The following is an 8,986-nucleotide window of genomic DNA, read 5'->3' as shown; positions in this document are numbered from 1 at the left end:
TAAAAAGGGGCTTGTTTACAAAAGTGTGGACAAGGTTATAGGGCAGTCACAAGGGATAAGGTAGTATCTTGGGGCTAGTCCCACCTTAGGGACAAAAAGAACGGTTATGAGAATCCAGAGGTAGAAACTGTTTGGAGAGCATCACAGAACAGGAGCTGTGATACTTAGTTACGGGATGCCACCAGGCCAGCTAGGACCACGCGGGAGGGATCTGGGAGAATAAACAACCCAGCCTTACTCTCTTCCCTCCCTCCAATTTCTTGCTAATATTATCTATTAGCTATACAGAGGCGCAAGGGAGAAGACTGATATAAACCACACAGGTCCGCTTCCTCATGGACAGCAGGGTAGGAAAGAATGGAGAGTGTTCTGGAGGGACAGATGGGATATATCCAGCATGAACGCCACATCCCCAAATGCAGGGTTTCCATGGTAAGAGATACTAGGACACAAGACATGGGCCTGGACCCATAAGGGAAATTTCCTTTCCGCATTGCTTAATCAAAATGACCAGGCAGCAGAACAGACTGGAATCCACTGAGCCTCCCAACCACATGGACAAGGAGCTAGATCTGAGGGTGAATATGGGTGGGCTTTTCTTAGAAAGAGATTCTTTCCAGACTGTGCTCAGCGCAAGGAAGTAGGAAAGATCTGGCTGCACCTGTGTGCAAGAAAATAGACCAAAATGTGAAGTCAGATTTCTGACCATACAGCACAACACGCATGCACACTAGTGCCGAGTCAGAGAAGGTCATGAAGTGTCTGGACGTGCGTGATAAACCGTTGTGCCAGTCCCAGAATCCGGGGCTTCTGCATGCATCACAAATGGCGCAAGAAGCCAGGTTTGTCGTGGACGAGGGCAGGAGGCTGATCAGGAGCAAAGGAGATAAATGCTGAGACAGGAGCATGAGCAGATGACAAATTTACAGCCAGAGTCAGCTTCAGATTAGTTTTGCCTTCAGCCTGAACTTTCAGGGTTCTCTTTAGGCTTAAAGACACATTAAGACTTCAGCCTATGTTTAGTATAAATCATCTGCTCCCTGATTCTGTTCATTTATGGGGAAAGCAAGAAAAAGTACGTAACAGTATTTATGTAACTAATAAACGAAACCTTTGGTCTTTCCAAGGGTGTGTTGGTAAATGTTTAACGACTGGCTCTCCAGAAAAAGAGAGAGGAAAAAAAGAAACACTCCCCGATTTGTAACATTAGCCTGCTTCCTTGATATAAATACTCTCACCTGGTTGATTTCGAGCCACTGGGTCCCATCGCTGAATGTGTAATAGAAGAGAAATGCACCATCAGCTCTCTCAAACCCGTACAGCCTGATCAACACACCGCCCTGTCTTTCTCATTCCACATTCTTGACAGAATTAGTTATTCTTAAAGGCCCAGCTCAATGCCTCTCTCCTCCTCCAAGGACTTGAAAGTTAACAGGACAGCTTCCTTCTACCATTGCTGGCGAGGCTGGGGCAACATGGGCTCCCAAAGACAGGGGATGCTCACATTCTTGAACTCTCAGGGGGTCAGCATTTTGCATTAAGTCAACAGCCTTAAATGTGTGCAAGTCCCGAAATCGACCTCCATGTTCACCAGCACTGCATTCCCCTGGGAATAACAGAAAAACCCACTGACGGTGGCTCAATCAAGTAGAAATTACTTTTCCTCCCCTAACAAAAAGTCTAGGAGCAGCACACCAAGGCCTCAGGGAGCCAGGCTCCTTCTGTCTTTCTACTCAACTATCCATCCTCCTCCTTGTCACCGTGGAGTCGCAAGATAGCAGCTCTAGTTCTGTCATGCTGTGTTTCAGGGAAGGAAAAGGGGAAGGGGCAGGGCAAAAGATGCAGGCCAGCAAATCTGCCCCCTGATAAAGAGCAAACCGGGAAGCCCCAGCCAAGGACTTCAGCTCCCTCCTGTGGCCCAGAGTCATGTCGCGTGACCACGCCTCCCTTCAAGAGAGATTGAGAAATGGAGCTTTCAGCTGAGCGCATGCTCACCCCAACAAAATTGGGGTTCTGTGAGGCAACCGGAAGTGTTTGTCACAAATGTAAATCATGACAGAAACAAAGAAATACAGCAGAAGGACGCCGTTCCTGAGATGCCAGTTTCCTGACCATAGTGACAGGATCCAGTCCCACTGACCACCTGCAAGGTCTAATTTAGTCCCAGCTCTCCCCATGCTGAAGAACATCTCTCCCAATTTCACTGTGAGAAACTATGATTCCCTCTCCTCAGTTAAGAGTGTATGGAAGACCCTAGATAAGAGGTAGCAGGGAGCCCCGAGGTGTCCGAGGTGTCAGTGACTCATTCCATCTGCTGTTCCCGGAGAGTTCCCTCTTTGGGACAGTTCATTCCCACCTCACCACCTCATCTGTTCACACAGGCTGGGCCTTTCTCCTTGGCTGGACTGCTCTAGGCCAGCGTCGCAAACCCACCCCCAGAGTCCATGGCAAGCTTCAAAGATTCTCCAGAGAGTAGCTGCCAAACTTTTGATCACATACTTCATTACTAAAAAATGATTAGGCGTATAGATTTCTAACAGATCTACGGTTGCTATTTATATAATATATGCACGCAATATTTATTAACATAAAGCATAGACAAAAATAGAAATCTTGAAAAGATAAGATAAAAAATAAGTAGAAATTGCAACATCTCCCCATATCCAGTAGCTCTTCTGACGCTGCAGAGCAGGGCTCCGAAGCCGTGTTAGAGAAAGAAGCCAGCATGTGTGATGCTTCTAGCCATCAGCGGGCCTCCGTGGTTCAGGGTGAGCCCCCATTCCCCTCTCAGGGGGCCACATGTAGGACAGAATCCATCGCCCCCCCCACCCCCGCATTGCCTGCTGTCCATGGAATTTGCCAAAGATCCACACTCTTCTTCATTATTGCCCAGTCTACAGCACTAGGGAACATATGCTAACCAAGTCCCGGAAGCAGCCCTTAATTTCTGGGGGAAAGTATGTAAACCAAACTAATTTGCAGTATTAAGGGAACAGAAAAACACATTGCGCACCTTGATATCATGTCTCACCACATCTCCAGCAACTCTGCTTCGCTGTCAACATCTCAGCACTCTTAGATCTCCATCCCACGCCAAAGGGTCACTAGGTCATGCAGAATGCTCAGGAAAATCAAAATATCCCTTACATGCTAGGTCCTGCCCCCTCAGCAATCCTTCACCTAACTTCACTTAGTTGTTAAACTTAGAAGTTTTCTAGTGAGGCTTAGAATGTGTCTAAATTCTCTGTTTTTTAAAGAGGGGGTGAGGGGAGCAGGAATGGGAACAGAGCCAGTGTGAAAAGAAAAGGCAGAAGAGAAAAGAGAGAATTTTCAAGAAGGTCCAACAGGACTGAGGACACCAATGCCCACAGGCAAAAAAAAAAAAAAAAACCAAAAAAACGGCAGGAGGAGAATTAAGTCTGCACACATCTAGAACACATGGGGTGAGGACAGGAACCTAGAGCAAATGTAAAGCCGCAGGTGTGTGTGTGGTGGGGGGGGTGAGTTCTTAAAAAATAGGAAAGTTCCAGATGAGCAGCCTGCTCTGCTTGAGTTTCAGAGGCTGTGGAGAAAGGAGTTTCTGGGAGGAGGATAAAGAAACGACAGCCCAAGGGGAGGGCACACTGGCATGTCGCATGACCAGCAACCAGACAGAGTATTTCAAAAGACCGCCGGTGAGAGCTGAGGTCTGAAAGACCACAAAGCCGTTGGTGTCCGGGTCTCTCTGTGCTGTGATTGGCTGCCCTGGGACTGTTGGGTTGGCGTCCTTCCGGGCCTTACACCGTCCTTGAACAGTCCTGTGGCACCCTGAACTCCGGTTAACCGAGGGCACGAAAAGCCAGGCCACCCCAAGGCCAAAGAGCCAGGCCACCCTAACCAAAGACTTTTCCTTTTCACAAGCCTCCATTTTTGCCGTCGAGGGGGACAGCGCCACCCAGTGGCTGACTGTTGGTGGTGTACCGCACTTCACCACAATTTCTTCCCCCCAGTTCGCGCCCACGTCCTGGGACAGCTACCACCACCTCGTCACTGCGGGCCTTCTCATGAATCACCGCTTAGGGCAGATAAACACACCTTACTGGAGGCGGGGCGGGACTCAAGCATCTGGTGGGGCCGCCCGGCCCTAGCAGCGAGGCTAGGCCCTAAACCATTGGCTTTAACTAGATCTGTTCAATAGCGACAGCTAGTGGTCACCCTTAAAAGCAAGGTGCTGTGAGTCTCCTAGGGAAAGAAATGTCAAGGTGAAATGGGGAAATCGAGGCAGATTCTTGGATGCCACTGGAGGCTTGCATATACCCAAAGCCATCGCTGAGAAAAATGGTACAAAGAAAACCCAAATTCTTTAGAGTGATGTCCAAGGACCTTGGCTACCTCCGTGGCCACATCTCAGGCCACCTGTCCTGCTTTTGATTCCCCAAGGACAAGGAATTGCTGGTCCTCTGAAGGCACCCTTTTGTCTCCACTGGGCCTTTGCCCATGCTATCTCCTCTGCCCCAAATGCTCTTTACTCTCCCTATTGTCTGATTAACTCCTACCTGTCCTTTAAGACCCAGCTCCGCCATGACCTCCTCTGGGACAAGGGTCTTCCCTGCCACCAAGGCCTATCCTCAATGCTGGGATGGGTGCTCTCCCACCCCTAGTCCTTGCCTCTATAATTTCTGTATCTGTCAATCACTTTAGTTCACTAGGCTTTAAATTTACCTTTAAAAATGTCTTATGTAATTACTTGAAGGTATTTTTCTTTTACTCATTGTTGCATCCCTAATACCAAACACAGATCTTGGTGTGTGTATAAGGTGTTTGATTCATGTTTGAGAAATAAAGGACTCCTAGACCCTAATACTGGGAAAGGCTTAATATGGGGACAAAACAACTTTTCATTTGAATGAAAAGTTCATTTCGAGGAAAAGGTGTAGATGGATCTAAAAGTCATTTCATCAGATTCCAGCCCATTATTCCTCTCCCCACACCACCCCCTGTTTTTGCCTGTCTACAAACAGCCCGTAGCGGTGCAGCAGTTGGGAGAGCCCCTCACCTCTCAGCAGTTCCCTGGACCTTGCCATCGCCAACAGTGCCCTAAACCCTGGCTCTGTTCCTTCCTGCCCACTTCCTGCAAAACTTCCTAAGCAGAACTAAACTGCTTCTTCTTGACACTGTGCTGGCGTACCCACTCCTGGATTTTATCCTAAAGGTATCAGTTCAAAAGAAGAAAAACACAGAATTGTCTGCCTGAAGATACTCATTTGCACATTATTTGTAAAAGTTAAAAATTAGAAATGACAAAAATCTCCATATAAATAAAAAGAAATTCCTCTATATAATCTCCAGATGAATCAAATAATCAATTACATCGTGCAAAAATGAAGAAGAGTCTCACCACCTTGGGACGATTTGTTTTTAGTAAACATAGGACTTACTATGTTCAGGCACTATTCTGTTGCATAAATATGAACTCATTTATATCCTCAAGACAGCCCAAGAGGGCTATTGTGTTCCCATCATTTATTTCAGAACACACTTGCTTCGGTCTGATATAAAATGAAAGTTAAATGGCCTCCAAGACACTTATTTGAAGGAACACTGAGACGCACGTCAAATGTTTTTCTTCCATATACAGGTGTGTGATACATATTTGTAAAAGAACATAGTCAGTTGACTTGAGTTGGGTAAGTTGAAAAGCTTAACGTATTTTAACGTTTGCCATCATTCCATGGGTGGAGAAGTTCCTGAAGTTTATTAATTTTTCAAAGTGATGATTTTAAATGTTTTTTAACCTCTGGATATACTCATGAAATGGTCTCAGATAAAACACACTATTGCACTGAAACTACTTCATTTTCATACAACTGCAGGTCCGATCGAGGGTCTGTTTCATCATAACCACTAATAAGTCACAAGGACAGATGCTCCAAAATGCAGGTGTTACTATGACGGTAGTGACAGCTGGAATTTATTGAGCACATCATAAGTGTTCTACCATGAATCCTAAAATAATCACCTCGAGTAGGTATGATGATCATTGCCCGTCTTACAGGGGCGGAACCAGAGATGCAAAGACGTCAAGTAATTTACTAAACTGAAACAGGAAGTCAATGGTAAAGCCAGGCTTCCAACCCAGGCAGCCCTCCTTCCGAGTGCTCCTGCGAGGCTGCGGCTCAGGCAGTATGCTTCAGAGCAGGTGACAGATGTGATATACAAAGTAATCCTGTTAGAAGGTTGACAGTTATCACAGCTCTGAATTAATGACTGCAGTTAGAGAAAATTATGATAACTCAGACTCATTTTTCTTATGGCTATTAAATTGTATTTACCAGGGGTTAATAATTACCCTGAGCAATGTCAGCTAGACATGGCTACTATTCGATAATAAGGAAATTATTAAACAGATTGTGGTACATTATGAAAGATCATGACGACACTAAAAGGTAAAAATACGAGAAAAAGCAAAAAATCTGAAAAAAATTATAGTATCAAGTGGAAAAACAAGCACATAGTTGTAGGTTCACTACACTTGAAATATGTAAGAAAAAAAAAGGTGTGCATATAGACAAAAACTAGAAGGGAATGTGAAAAATATGAAACTAATTCGTGTTTAGGGAGTAGGATTAAAGTGTTTATTTTTCTACTTTAAAACTTATTTAAACAAAAATTAAAAAGGGGCATCTGGGTGGCTCAGTTGGTTAAGCATCCAACTCGATCTCAGCTCAGGTCTTGATCTCAGGGTTGTGAGTTTGAGCCCCACATTGGGCTACAAGCTGGGTGTGGAACCTACTTTAAAAAATACATAAATACAGGGGCGCCTGGGTGGCACAGCGGTTAAGCGTCTGCCTTCGGCTCAGGGCGTGATCCCGGTGTTCTGGGATCGAGCCCCACATCAGGCTCCTCCGCTATGAGCCTGCTTCTTCCTCTCCCACTCCCCCTGCTTGTGTTCCCTCTCTCGCTGGCTGTCTCTGTCTCTGTCAAATAAATAAATAAATAATCTAAAAAAAATAAAAAATAAAAATAAAAAATAAATAAAAATAAAAAAAATAAAAAATACATAAATACAAACAAAAAATACAAATTATTTTAATGTTATATTATAATTTTTACAAAGCTGAAAAAAGAAAATCTGAATGCTTTCTGACCCATCTCTCCATCAATCTGCCTTATTAGTCTTCAAAGCATGCCCCTAAAATGCTCTCTGTACAGCAGGCCGACAGCAATCTGTCAGTTCTTTGGTGAGATCAGTTATGGTTCAGTTTTACTGCATCAATTTAAATATTCTCTGTTACGAACAATAGATTGTTCTTAGTATAAAATAGATCAGAAAGGAAGGGTGCCTGGCTGGCTCAGTCGGTAGAGCATGCGACTATTGATCTCAGGGTCATGAGTTCAAGCCCCCTGCTGGGTATAGAGATTACTTAAAAAATAAAAAATTTAAAAAGGTAAGTAAAGTAAGTATAGAAATGTATAAAATGTACAGAAAAAGCTCTGGAGGATATTTCAGTTTGGAATATGAGGCCATCTGTGAAATAACTGGGATAGTTTAACCAAGGCTGTGGCAAGAAATGACAGTTTAAACCAGGAAGGAAAATTGCCAGTTTCAGAAAGAAGATAAAACCATTAAATGAGCTAATTTCACTAGGGAGCAGATATCTCCAGAATTAGAGTGTTAGTGAGTACAGTTAATGGTGCTTAGGCTCTCAGAATTCTTGGCGGAAAACGAAGGTAATCATCTTACCTTTCACGTGATCATCGGTGTGGTAGCCCATTGAGTGTGTCCTAAAAAGGACTTTGATCTCCATACACATTTCTTTCTGATTTTTAATGGAGTCCAAATAGTTGGTCCATAGGAATTCCTGTTATAATCTTTATACTCTAGTGCCCTAAAGTACCAGAACCCTCTCACTCATCCATGCCAATAAAAATTTATTATTCTGCCATGTTGGACTCCCCAACCTCTCTATCCTCTGCTCATTCTCATCTCCATATGTCAGGCTCCGGGATCTTGAGCTCTTGTCTCTCATCCTGCGGGAATGTGGTTTGCCTTCAGTTCTAGCGAGAATCCATCCTCTGTGCTTTTCCCTGCCCACTCCTTGTCCTTTTACTCCTCAGAGAATGGGGGAAGTAGTAGGCACCGAAGAGGATTGTGACATACTTCCCACAGCTATTTAAAAGTCTCATTATACCCTTTACATGTGTCACGCCTTAGAATTCATAGAAGCCGTATTGAGTGGACCACTCAGACAGGGTTTATTGCACACGGTTACAAAGCTACTTATTAGTTAACTTGTCCTAATGCAGTTCCCTCTCCACCTTCTTATCCTGAACTTCTTGTGAATTTCCTGACAATATCATTTGCAATAGTTTCTTTTTAATGCACAGAGATCAGTTCTTTCTAGTTTTTTCCCAAATTTCCTAGTCAATTGGAAATTTTTTTTTATGAGATTCTGTCTGCTATTGTTCCTATCATTCCTTAGCCACCTACCCATTACCTTTTCACACCACCTCCCCCTCATTGCTTCAGAAAGGAGCAAATTTGGAGCTGGCCTCATTCCAGAATTCTGAAAAAGATACCAGGTACTTTAGAAGAGCAGAAACTCTTTACAACTCTTTAGGACTGGGAAGAAGTAACCAGAGGAAAGAGAAAACCTTTACACAGAGAGCTACTCGATATACATGAAAACCAATACTGGGAACGTCTCTTCTAGGTCAAAAAGGTATTTTCCTCCTCAGAGAAAACTGCAAGGTTTGGATGTGACCCAGAGTCCCATCCTTGTTTACTTTTAGAAAGGGATCCGGATTTGAAACCAACTGAAAGCTCACACCGATCCACTAGCCAGAGACAGGGTAGCTGGGGTGCCCAAAGATGGGAGGAGCTCCTGTACCCAGCCCCAGAGGCCTCCAGGGCTCAGGGGCCCACTCAGATTGTGCCCAAGCGCAAGAGAGAGGAACTGGGGTGAGCAAGCACTGTGGCTTTGTCTGTTTCCTGTTTCAGCAAGGC

The 8,986-nt window shown here is 44.5% G+C and overlaps 1 non-coding gene across 1 annotated transcript; it reads left to right on the top strand.

The window, feature by feature from the left end:
* The first annotated feature begins 7,320 nt into the window (after window positions 1-7,320).
* Window positions 7,321-7,393, top strand: TRNAN-AUU (transfer RNA asparagine (anticodon AUU)). Its single transcript has one exon. It is a non-coding gene; the product is annotated as a tRNA-Asn (tRNA).
* Window positions 7,394-8,986: the final 1,593 nt, after the last annotated feature.

This window comes from Ursus arctos, unplaced genomic scaffold, assembly GCF_023065955.2.
Source record: "Ursus arctos isolate Adak ecotype North America unplaced genomic scaffold, UrsArc2.0 scaffold_2, whole genome shotgun sequence".
Taxonomy (NCBI): domain Eukaryota; kingdom Metazoa; phylum Chordata; class Mammalia; order Carnivora; family Ursidae; genus Ursus; species Ursus arctos.
The sequence above is the reverse complement of the archived record's forward strand: the minus strand, read 5'-3'. Positions and strand labels throughout refer to the sequence as shown.